The sequence below is a fragment of the Myiozetetes cayanensis genome, unplaced genomic scaffold (assembly GCF_022539395.1).
Source record: "Myiozetetes cayanensis isolate MyiCay16 unplaced genomic scaffold, myiCay2020 scf3, whole genome shotgun sequence".
Classification (NCBI taxonomy): Eukaryota; Metazoa; Chordata; class Aves; order Passeriformes; family Tyrannidae; genus Myiozetetes; species Myiozetetes cayanensis.
Window position 1 is genome coordinate 31719195 of NW_026087521.1, and position 12903 is coordinate 31732097.

The 12903-nt window shown below is 42.2% G+C and overlaps 1 protein-coding gene across 1 annotated transcript in view; it reads left to right on the forward strand.

Moving 5' to 3' along the window:
* The first annotated feature begins 8567 nt into the window (after positions 1-8567).
* SLC16A7 (solute carrier family 16 member 7) overlaps positions 8568-12903 on the forward strand; it is a 79554-nt gene continuing 75218 nt past the window's right edge. The window contains exon 1 of the mRNA XM_050324771.1: positions 8568-8797. The gene's annotated coding sequence lies outside the window, so the exon portion shown is untranslated. The remainder of the gene's footprint in view (positions 8798-12903) is intronic.

The following is a 12903-nucleotide window of genomic DNA, read 5'->3' on the forward strand; positions in this document are numbered from 1 at the left end:
AAAGCAGTTTGTCAGCTGACAAGGCACTGATAGGTTGCACAGATTGCACAGACTGCTGTCTAGAACAAGAGTTTATACATATAGCTTACACTTGAGCCCTTCCATGTAGATGCTTAAGGCATCTTAATCTCCACTGAAGTCTCACCCTAGACCACAATAAATCTTTGCAGAATTCAAACCATTTGACAAGTGAATATTTCAATACTAATTCAGTATCAGACTTGTTCATGCCAAGATATTACTGACAATGAGACAATGACTGGCAATAAAATGGAAATGCAAAAAAAATTATCATTACTGATTCTGTGGAAAAAAACCTCAATGAAATAGTGTGATCCCAGGACATCAGCAGAAGCTCCATCAGGCCTAATTGTTACAGAATAAGAAAGATACCAAAAAGTAAGAAGACATATGTGAACATGTGCAAAAACATAGTTGTCATGCTACATGTTTGTTGGGAAAATAGGGTTGGGATTAGCAGTCTGAGACCTTCCCCCCCAAAAAAAGGTGATGTCTGCTTCCCCATAATTCACTTTAAAACCATCCCCTAAACATAGGCGTTTCACTAGAGCTAAAATCTTGTATAATACCTTTATCTTGCAAAACTACATTTTGGACCTCATCAGTAAAGAAAGTAAATACACGATATACTGACGTTTTTTACAGTTCTGAAGCATGCAGAACACTAGTATTCCAACTATACTTCTATTTCTTAGGTTTTACCCACTTTGTGAAAATGTGACTGTCCCAGAAGAGAGCTGCAAAGTAAACCATGATTTTAATAAGAAGACATAAAGGTATGAAGTGAAAGCTCTTCATATGTGATTTTGATCATATAGTCCAGTACTTTCAACACAATGAATAACAAATTAAGTATTGAAGCTTAGTTCAATATGCTCATGGTATTCAAGATGTTCATTATATTTTGTAAACCAGTTCATGAGCTGGGCTTTCATGTTACCTTGAGTGAAGAGTGTGATCCCATCAGAGGGTATACACACTGACATTTAATGTTTCTACAAACCCAAAGCCTTATTTAGACTATTATAGCTGCAGGATGAGTCACATGTAGTTCCTTAGGCAGCCCTATTCTCATACAAGCAGTGGTTGAAGTGCCTCCATGAGGAGTTCCTTAAGGAGGAAGCCTTTTTCTTTGTCCTGATGGTGAAGCAAATAGCTTAGGGAACAGTCAAGCATGATGTTTGTCTGAAGTCTGAACAGTTAATTCAACTCATGTACCTACATAGAACAGACACCTTCATACCCTGACATTTAGAGCTCTGAATAAATTTTTGAGCATAATCAGATAATGAAGGATGTCTCCTTTTACATACAATTAGAGACCTTGACCAGAAAGAAATGCTAAGACTTTTCTCTGTTCAGGCCTCCTACACTAGTACTTAAACCTCAGAGAGTTACATAGCCTGAGCTGAACTATTTATTCTCCACTTTTCCTGTTGAATCTGGACGCCAACACAGAAGAAGACTGAAATATTCAAAGGATTCATAAGAGAGAGAAAAAAAAGTAAAATAGATCTGTTTCTATCGTAGTTATAAGGATGCTTCCCTGGGAGTGATGGTGTCTTACTTCTGGCTCTATATACTGTCTTAAGTATTATTTGCCCTGTCTGTAACAACATGTTGTCAACATCTTCTTAGATTACAATTATTGATATACTGGACTCTAATATAATAAATATTTAGGCAAATTCTGGAATTTTATCTAAAAAGCACTTTTTTTTTTTGCTGTTTCATTTCATCTTCTTTTAAAAGCAAAAAAATTATGTATGTCAGAAAGCAAATTCTCCTGTTACCTAAGAACTTTTGTAATCTGATGAAGTTAGGCATATCTTATAACACAATGGTAAATTACAGTTGTACAGTTGCATCAAAACTGAGAAACTGATGTAAAAATTGATCTAGACTGGCCTGAAGTCTATCCCTAGGATTACAATGGAAAGGTTAATTAGGCCTCAAAATAGCAAATGGTAATTTAAAACTTTTGATGCATTTTTAAGCTTTAAAACTTTGATTTTTTTTTATTTTAGTAGTCACATAATGAGATATGAAAAATATCCTCAACAATCACTACTTAGAAGTAGAATTTACAGAGGTATACAAGTAATTCACCTCCAGTTTCAAAGTAAAATAAATATTAAAACAATACATAAAAAATAAAACCATGTATATCTGTTACTTTTTAAGAATTATACAGACTGCTCAAATGACATATTATTTCTGCAGCCAGCAACATGGACACACGTAAATTTTGTTAATGGATTTTGTGAATTTAATATGTTGCTTTCTTAATACTGTAACTGTGGCAACTAACACTCTAGAAATATTTGATGCATGTGTTTTGCTTTAAGCTCTTCCAGTGTAAATGCACAGAATTATTTATAATTCTTGTAGACAGATTTTTCAATGTGTCTTGCAGCAAATTTTTTAAAAAGCATCTTTCAAAGTAAATGGAGCAGAACAAGTCTTCCCTTTCTTTCTTTGTTTGTTTGTTTTTTGGGTTTTTGTTGTTCTGTTCATCTCCACAAGAATTAATATTACATTGTCATCAGCTATTTCCTGTGGTCCACCTGATTTGTTTAACAAAATAAAGACAGATATCAGTGGATTAATTCAAACACTTCTCTGGTGGAAAAATGCTACTTTCTTTTTGACTATGTGCCAAAGACTTCTTTTCTGCACCCACTCTCATAAAAATATTTCCTCGTGCTATCTCCGTACCATCAACAGCAAGAAGAGTTACCAAATGGTACTAGTTTCCTTGCATGTGCATGCAAGATTTCACACTTTCGGCAGACAGGAATTTGAGAATCATAAGAGTGACATGGAGAAAAAGATTGTTTTTAAGACTGTTTCAAAATGGAGCAACTAAGATCAACACATTCTTTTACTTGTAGACGTGGGCCTTCCCCTCCATTCTCTGTGCTCATGGTAGAGAAAACAGAATAGTTCCATTATTTTAATATAAATAGAAGTTACACAAAAAAGTAATCACCTGCCCCACAGAGGACTATGGTCAGTACGGCAGGAATACTATGTGATGGTTAGATGGCAGCTGAGATAAACCAGCATGGAGGGTAAGAAGAGGGTGGAACTGATTATCTATTTTGGTAACTGTAATTTAGAAGAGGGCCATGGTGCTCCTAGGATTTTGGTTACCTTTCTTTCTCTTTCAGCAGTATGATCCTTCTTCACTCTACTGCAATACTGATTTGCATAAATGAATACACCAAATGACATTTCCAACAACAACTTGACTACTACTTCAGTCATGACAGTATGAACTCCCACTGTATTTTCAGTAGTATTAGACACAACACTGATCTGGGAGTTGATTTTATCACTGACCTACCTGAGCAGTTGCCTCCCCTCTAGAAGAGAGGCTTATTACCTCTCCCAGGTTTCCATATTGGTTTTCAATTATCTACTTATCTTCTACACTTCTACTGACTACGTGCTTCAGCTGATAACTACCAGCTGCCTCAAATTCTCTTTGAGGTTTGATAGAGATCTTTCACAGTCAAGTCTATTTCTGTAGTTACAATGTGCTGTGTTCTCTGTCACCGTGAGCTGTAAAAGAGAAGAATTTTATTGGGCCTAGAATAGACATACTTTGGCTATACATTATCATTAGAATTCTACTCCCTAATCATATTTATATGAATCCTATCACAAAACTGGAAGTATATGTATCTTGTTCACTAACAGGACTAGGATTAAATTTTAGAGTAATAACAGAGCTATTTGTGTGGATGAATGAGGGTGGAGTGAGACACAGGTTAATGTTTATTAGTTGTTAATATAAAGCTCACAGAAGGTGGCCTATATGATTCACCAGTATAATATTTATAACACTGTCCTGTGTATCAGTTAGAAATGAAAAGAATGTGCACCCCAGCAACCTGCTCATGGACATGAGAGAAGTTTGAGTTGGGTATATATGCAACCAAAACCTATCAAGAAAAAAACAGAACATAACCAAAACGTAATCCTGTGTAGGCCGGAACAACACACAACCACAAACAAGAGGGTAGCTATGAACATTTTTACTTTCAATAATGGGCTTCCTAGAACAAAGGTACACCAACACTGGAAAAATGCCGAATGAAAACAGTAAGGCAATTAAGATGCATACATGTTTCCTAAAGAGGGTGTTCTGAAAAGAGGTATTGAAAGAAGCTATGAGGCACATATGTATATACAAAAAAACATGTGCATCCATGTAATGGTTAACATAGACTAATATAATCTATATAGATATTAATATATGCAGTACAATAAATCAACATTTATTTGTAAGTACAGAATACCTCAATTTGTGTTGTATGTAACCTGTTTTACATAGCATGCAGCTACATACATAGCATGCATGTACTATGTAGTACAGCAAATCCTGTGTATGTGATTTACCTTATCACAGATATCACTATGTAAAATTTATTGTCTATAACATACATTGTACAAATTTATAAATTTAAGAAAGTATATATTTATGTCTATATAAGTATAATAGTTAAGGCATACCAGTGGAGGAAATCATAGAATCAATCAGGTTGGAAAAGACGTCTGGGATCAAGTCCAACCCTTGATCCAACACTACCATGGTTATTAGACCATGGCACTCAGTGCCACATCCAGTCTCATCTTAAAAACCTCCAAAGACAGTGAATTCACCACCTCTCTGGGCAGCCCATTCCAATGTCTGATTACCCCCTCTGTAAAGAATTTCTTCCTAATATGGAACCTAAACCTCCCCTGACAGAGCTTAAGCCTGTGCCCTCTTGTCTTAGTGATAGTTGCCTGGGAGAAGAGACTGATCTCCACCTGGCTACAATCTCCTTTTAGGTAGTTGTGGAGAGTGATGAAGTCTCCCCTGAGTCTCCTCTTCTCCAGGCTAAACAACCCCAGCTCCCTCAGCCTCTCCTCACAGAGACTTGTGTTTGAGTCCCTTCACCAGCCTGGTTGCTCTTCTCTGGACCTGTTCCAGCCCCTCAATATCCTTCCTGAAATGAGGGGCCCAGAACTGGCACAGCACTCCAGATGTGGCCTCACCAGCACTGAGTACAGGGGAAGGATCACTTCCCTGCTCCTGCTGGCCACACTGTTCTTGATGCAGACCAGGATGCCATTGGCCTTCTTGGCCACCTGGGCACACTGCTGGCTCATGTTCAGCTTCCTGTCAATCCAAACTCCCAGGTCCCTTTCTACCTGGCTGTTCTCCAGCCTCTCTGTGCCCAGCCTGTAGTGCTGCAAGGGGTTGTTGTGGTCAAAATGCAGAACCCGGCACTTGGCCTTATTGAACCTCATCCTGTTGGAATCAGACCATCTCTTCAGCTTTTCCAGGTTCCTCTGAAGAACCTCCTGCCTTCCAGCAGATCAACACTCCCTCCTAACTTGGTGTCATCTGCAAATTTGCTAATGGTGGACTCAATCCCCTCATCCAGATCATCATTAAAGGTATTAAACAGAACTGGACCCAGCACTGATCCCTGGGGGACACCACTGGTGACCGGCCACCAGCTGGATGCAGCCCCGTTCACCAGCACTCTCTGGGCCCGGCCCTCCAGCCAGTTCTTAACCCAGCAGAGAGTGCCACCTGTCCAAGCCATGGACTTCCAGTTTTTCCAGGAGTATGCTGTGGGAGGCAGTGTCAAAGGCTTTGCTGAAGTCCAGACAGACTCCATCCACAGCCTTCCCCTCATCCACCAGGCAGGTCACCTGGTAATAAAAGGAAATCAGGTTGGTCAGACAGGACCTGCCCTTCCTAAACCCGTGCTGTCTAGGTCTGATCCCTTGTCCATCTTGTAGGTATTGTGTGATTGCACTTAGGATGATCTACTTCGTGACCTTGCCTGGTACTGAGGTCAGGCTGACAGGCCTGGAGTTTCCCAGGTCCTCCTTCCAACCCTTTTTGTGGATGGGCATGACATTCACCAACTTCCAATCATCTGGGACCTCCCCAGTGAGCCAGGGCTGTTGGTAAATGATAGAGAGTGGCTTGGCAAGCTCTTGTGCCAGCTCCCTCATCACCCTTGGATGGATCCCATCTGGTCCCATAGACTTGTGAGGATCCAAGTGGCTCAGCAGGTCACTGACTGTTCCCTCCTGGATTTACAGGGGGGATATTTGACTTCCTGTCTCTGTCTACCAGCTCCAGAGGCCACTTGTCCTGAGGGCAACCTGTCTTACTGTTGAAAACTGAGGCAAAGAAGGTGTTAAGTACCTTAGCCTTTTTGTCATCTTTGGTGACTATGTTCCCCCCCCATGTCCAACAAAGAATGGAGGTTTTCCTTGCCCCTTGTTTTGCTATTGATGTATATGTAGAAGCATTTCTTGTTATCCCTAACAAAAGTGGCTAGACTGAGTTTAAATTGTGCCTTTGTCTCTCTTATTTTCTTTCTACATGACGTAACTATATTCCTAAATTCTTCATGAGTAGCCAGCCCTTTTTGCATAGTCGGTAAACTCTCTTTTTTCCCTAATTTCCTTCAAAATCTCCCTATTCAGCCAGACTGGCTGTCTTCCCCACTGGCTTGCCTTTCTGCACACTGGGACAGCCTGCTCCTGTTCATTCAAGACTTCCTTCTTGAAGTCTGTCCATCCCTCCTGGATCCCTTTGTTTTCAATAGAAATATGCAATGAAAAAGAGGTATCATTTCTATATTCATGTATTTATTTTCATCTCCCTTCGAAAATCACTCTCTGAACATTATATAAACCAGCGTGTAATCTGTAATATTTCACTGTAAATGGCAATGTAGACATGCTAGGCATTTTAAAGGAACTGTCTGATGTCCTAGATGGCCTACAATTTCCTTCAGGGCACACAAAGTGTTCAAATATACAGGAGAGCTTAAGACTACTGAAAGGCCAAGTATATGGCTTTGATTTCAGCACTAGTAGCTTTTCTATGAAAGACTGTTCATCAGATTTCATCATAATTTACACATTTTTAATCCTGTAATTGTGGGCCTGCCTAGAAGAGTTTGGTCATGGGCATTGGTACCAAGTTTTCTTTGCTTGCATGCCTAAGAGTCACAGCTTAACATTTCTTCTTTCCTCCAACTGGCTTAGTGGGCCCCTTGTGGGTCTTAGAGGGCCCCTTAGTGGACCCCAAAGCCTGTAGTGCAAAGTGCTGCCTGGACAGATACCGTGCTGTGAGGATGCTGGGCACAGGCTCCTTTCACACACTTGCGCAAGAGATGGCTGACACTGCTACCTAAATTACTGTAACTGTGACTTACACAAGCTGCCCTGTCAGTCACCATGTTTGCTTCTAAAAATGTCCCTGGACTCAGATATGTAACTCAAGTATTACTCAGTTTATGCAATGTCAAAAAATTATTCCAAACTGTTCAGTTTGTTTCAGGAAGAACAGTGTTTTTGCTGTCTCTACCAGTGAACTACTTACTGCTCCTTATGAGTACAGTGCCAGAATCTGCCCAGAGACTGTAGAGACCTGGCTGCTTTACAAACACGTGACAAAGTATTCTCTCCTGAATCTGAAAAACTTGCCCTGGAAGCAGATGATACATAAATTATAACAATAGCAACCTAAAGAATGAATGAAGGATAAAATGTTACATTACTGGTATCTGCAGGTCTTTATTGATTGTAGTTTAAAACACAGAAAAATTAATAACACTTCTCACATAAAAGGAAACTGATTCATAAGAAAAGGAGCCAAAGAAACCTGATTTCTGTTAACTTGTGCTTCAGATGGTAGTCATCTGTGGATGGATTCTTGAATGTGTAACGGATATTGCCATTCATGTTGCCACTTTTTTGAGGGGTGATATGCTCCTTTCCAGATTATTTTTCTAAACTTTTTGGGCTGATGCCAGCTAAGGGATTCAAATGTTATTAATGAAAAATAAACAGACAAAAATAAACTGTACAAGTTCAAGTCTTTCCCTCCTTCACTAGCAGCTCAGCAAACTAGAATATCCCTTCTATCCATACACAGGCAGTCTCAGTTCCTTTACATGCCTGTAAAGATCCTATTCATAAAGTTCTCACTAACAAAGTGCATACAATAAAGTTTTGTTTGTTTATTTGTTTTTTAAATATAATACTATGATAATCCCATTTCCTTTTGTACATTTTGCAACACAGGGTCAACAACCTTAATTATTCCAGCCTCCTCACGCTACTTTAAGTATTGTACATAATGTGCAATCTTTATGCATAAGAATAGGCATGATGGTTAAGGCTTTAATAATGCAATTATATGTTTATTTCTTTCACTGCAGGATTTTAGCCTTAAGGAAAGAATTACTGGAGAACGTAGCGGCTCTGGGTGCCGCGGGGCGGGCAGGTGGGCAGGGAGGGCTCACGCCTGGCTCCAGGTGGCGCGGAGGCCCGGCGCTGCCCGCCCGCCCTAGCCCGGTACGGCGCGGTACATCCCGTACCGTCTCGTCCCACCCCACCTCCCGCTGGCGCTGGTTCCATCCCCTTCTCCCCGGGCCGGGCGCCGCGCCCCCGCCGGCCCGGCGGAGCCGGGTTGGGCAGCCCGAGAGGCGTCTCCTCCGCAGCCCCCGCCCCCCCGAGCCGGTGCTGAAGCGTCTCGGCCGCTCCCCGGCAGCACTCCCGGGACAGGGGCGCCCCGTCGGCCCCTCAGCAGCATCCAGGCCTCCCTCCCTGCCGCCCGGCCCGGGCTCTCCCGCTGCCGAGGGCACCTCATGGAAAATAAATAAATTAATTCCCCCACTCGCACCCGCGGCAGGGAGAGGAGCCGGCGGCGGCCGCGAGATTAGATCCAGCCCGAGCTAGAGACCAGGTAACGTAACCTACCCGCCAGGAGGGAGGAGGAGGACGAGCAGCGAGGCCGCTGAGGTCGCCCCCACTGGGGAGGGCTCCGGGGGACGGAGAAGGGGCTGCCGCAGCCGGGGCGCGCCGCCGTGCCCCGGCAGGCTGCGAGCGGGCGGCTGCCCCGCGCTGTGCGCGCCGCACTGTCAGTCGCACACACACACACACACGAGCCGCCGCCCACGCAGGGATGGATGGATGGACAGATGGATGGATGGATGGATAGACGAACGGACCCCGCGTGGGGCGCAGCCGCCGCCCCCGGTACCAAAGCAGCCACCGCAGGGAGACGCCGTACCCACGCCGTGCCCCGCTGCCCCGCGGCGGCCGGCTCTGACAGCGGGGCAGGGAGGGAGGCGGGCGGCGGGGCCGGGCCGGGGCCGCGGCTCTGGGGGGAGCAAGGAGCGATCCCGCCCCCGCGCCGTTGCGCGCATCCCGCGGGGCGGCGAGCACAGTGCCGAGGCCGCCTTTCGCCGCATCCCCGCGCCCTTCGGCAGCGCCCACCACGAGCGGAGCCGTGGTACGGGCCCCCCGCCGCCCCGGGGAGCTCCGCTGGGAAATATGGGCGGGGAGCAGCAAAAAACGTACCGCCGCGCTTGCCGTCATCAGAGACGGGCCTGCAAGAAGCTCTGTGGTCGAGGTGACCTTGGAGGAGGTGGATCTGGATGGAGCTGCTGTTGCTCCATGCAGCTGCAGCGCTGGTTTCCCTGCTCTGGGCTGCTCTGAGCCCCACAACTCTAGCATTATTATCTCGAAACGCTGACTTTAGTTAATGGCTCTGTACAGAGCTGCTGGTGTAACTGGTACCAGAGCCAGGAAAATACTTCTTCATCATTCTCTTTACTTGACCTCTGCTAGCACACAGTCCTTGAAGGGAATGGTCTGAAGAGTCTCCTTGGTGAGGAGCAATTGTCCCAGGTTCATGCTTGTTGAAATGGCCCCTAAAAGGCAATGAGTCTTAGAAAAGACTGAGAAGTTCCTCTGTTCATGTTCCAGAGTGTCCCCAGATGTGCCTGGGAGGACACATTACCTCTCAGTCCTGCAGGGTCACAGAACTGACACAGGTTCTCCACTGCTTTTCCAGTGAGGTGGATAGGAAAGCAAAACAAAACAGAATAACTTCCAGATGCCAGCCTGAGCCTTCAGTAAGAGTTTCACTGAAAGTGTTATTGAAAAGTGTTTTGGGAAAAAGAAACTGAAGGAAGCTGATGCCTCATGAAGGTGTCCCTTCTTCTTTGGTTGGTCTCCGTAATAATCACTCCTGTTTCCATAGTGAATTCCATCTGTGGTTCTCAAGTTACTGATCAAATAGTAATGAAATGGGTGCTTGCAGCTTCCATTGGAGGGTAATTCTGCATATTCTTTTATGTACCAGTATTAAATATGGGAATAATGCACAAGTGATTCTCTTATTTTTAAATCATTTCTCTCCTTTCTCCTTCCATTATTGTCTGCTAATTCTGAATATTATACTTGAGTATTAGTGCTGAATATCCACTCCTTCTGCATGGTGGAATAGCCTAAATACTAACTGTGGCCTTCATGGAAGGTCTTCATAGATGGTGGAAAACCAAATTGGCACAGATAGGCAAACTCGTCAGATTGTGTAGTGATACACTAATCTGAACAGGTATTTTACGTCTAAAGGGGGAGACTTTGAAATATTACGAAGGGAAATTAAACAAACAAACAAACAAACAACCTCTCAATGTAGTTAAATATTGAGACTCTGCAGCTGCAGTAAAGAGTGAAGGAATTCCGTTTCAGCAATTTGCACTGTAAATGAATGCATCATTAATAGTATATTAAAAAAGTCTCTCCTTCCAGCTCTTTAACTCAATTCCATCTGTCACTTCTCTGTAGTATATATAGGACTTAAGCTCATTCAGCTCTTACTATGGCAAAATCCTCATTTTAAAATCCAAATTTTATGGAGGCAGCTGATCCTTTTGGCAGCCTAAATTTATGGACAGGCAAGTTAAGGGAGAGAGAAGAGTAATTCTTAAATCACGAGCTGGTGTTTTTTAGAATTGTTTTTCTTTCATTGCTTTTCTTTCTTGGATTTGGTTCACTACACCATGCTTCTTTTTTAATATATTTTTCGGGCACTCATTGTTTTTATTCATTTTAGAAAAAGTCCTCTTTAGTAACCTTTGTTTCTTAATTAAATTATCTTGTCCTCTTTTTACGATAGGCAGGTTGTTTTGTTTTCAGTCACTCTGGCTATTACTGGACCTATTTCAGTTCAAGGAAAGGGACTACAGTCACCTGATTTTATCTCCTATTGCAACATCACATGATACTTTTGTAGAGATGCATTTTTCTTGATGAGGATTTTGCTTTAGCAAGGAAGGTGTCTGAATAGAATTCTCTATTAATTATATCCCTTAACACCATTTGCCAGAATTAAAGCTGTCAATTTTCTTATGTGAGGATCAAGAAGAATGTTCTTGGGCCATGCTAATAATCTGTGCTGCTAAATGAAATTTGTTCCAAGATTGGAATAATTAGAAAAATGTAATTATATTTTGATTTTTATTTAAAAAGTGTTAGGTCATAGCTATAAATCATTGATAGAAAATATTACCAGTTTCTGTGTCTGTTTGTGTAATATATATGGCATAATATTTGCACAGAACTAAGGAGGAGGTTAGATAGGAAAATAGGAGGTCACTGACCATCTGTTTTATGTGTCAAATGAAAACGAGAAACTGGCTGAGTTCCATATATGCATCTCAGTCCAAACCTACATTCCTTGACTTGAATGTATTTGTGAGCTGTTAGGTCAACTTTTGTAATTTTATTTTGAATCTTGGAACATTTGAAGAAAAGTTTGCAGTATTGAAACAAAAGTTATTGGGTTATAGGACTAAGGAGATATTATTCCATGACTTAAGGAGTAGAAGATGTTGGACAAACTGACTGTGGAGCTCTATTTGACTTTACAATCTGTCCAATATTTTTTGTAGCTCTTAGTCTTATGATCAAACAATCAAAATAATGTTAAACTCTTATTGAAGAGCAAAGGGCTACCTAAGCAGGTCACAGTGGCTGGCAAACTAGAACAAGTCACAATTTGGTTTTATCTTTGCAATCTTAAGATATTTAATTAATAGTATTTGTGTCAGGAAGAGGGAGTGGAAATTGATCATGTTCAGCTCCTTCTTTTGAAGATTTTATTTTTAGTTTTAGTTTATGCACTGTCTTTAAGTAGTTTCTTTATTTATATCTCTTCAAGGTCAAGCTTCCAGTTCTGTGGTAATATATTTTTTTTTCTGGATGTGGTGCTTTCCTGCCTCATGACACTTGCAATAATGTGTCATCAGAGGGGTGAATGAAGAGCATTTGCTGATAAAAAATGAATATTCCAAAAGTATATTAACACTGGTAGGGCACTTTCAAAAGTTCCCCAAAAACAAAGGAGGAAAAGAATGGAGACTTATTATCATATACTCTTTTCCTTCGTGGTTGTAAGACTTAAGATCTTAAGAAATGGAATTAATGTTAATTCATAAAATCAGGAAGCACTAGAGAACAAACTTAAGCCAGATTTTTATTTTCATTTGGTGCTGATGCGTTTTCTTTCAACTTGTGTCATGATTACTGAATATGTATTATTAAATATATTTCAGTTCCAACCAACAAGAAAGCAGTGCTCTGAATAATAGTGTAAATCATATAAAATTGCGTAATAACTTTACTGGAGCCCCTGGTGGTCTAGTGGTAAAGGCGCGGCGCTATCACCGCCGAGACCCGGGTTCGATTCCCGGTCAGGGCCACTCCCGGGCAGGTGGGGCTCGTTAGCCCTTAAAGGCAACCCACCTACGTCCTGAGGACCTCGCTGCCACCGTCCAAGCTCGCTTGGCCCCGGCAGATGAACCTTAGGATTAAAGGGTGGGCTCAGTTCCGCGCACACTGTGTCTCACCTAAAAAATCCAATGCGCAGGCTGGAAGGTGGAAAGACCTTCCCCGGATCTTCGCTCGCGAAGACTGACCATTATTTAATAACTTTACTGTAGGAAACTTGTACTTTTAAGTCAGCTATCAAAAAACTACAGGATACCTAAACATTGTAGA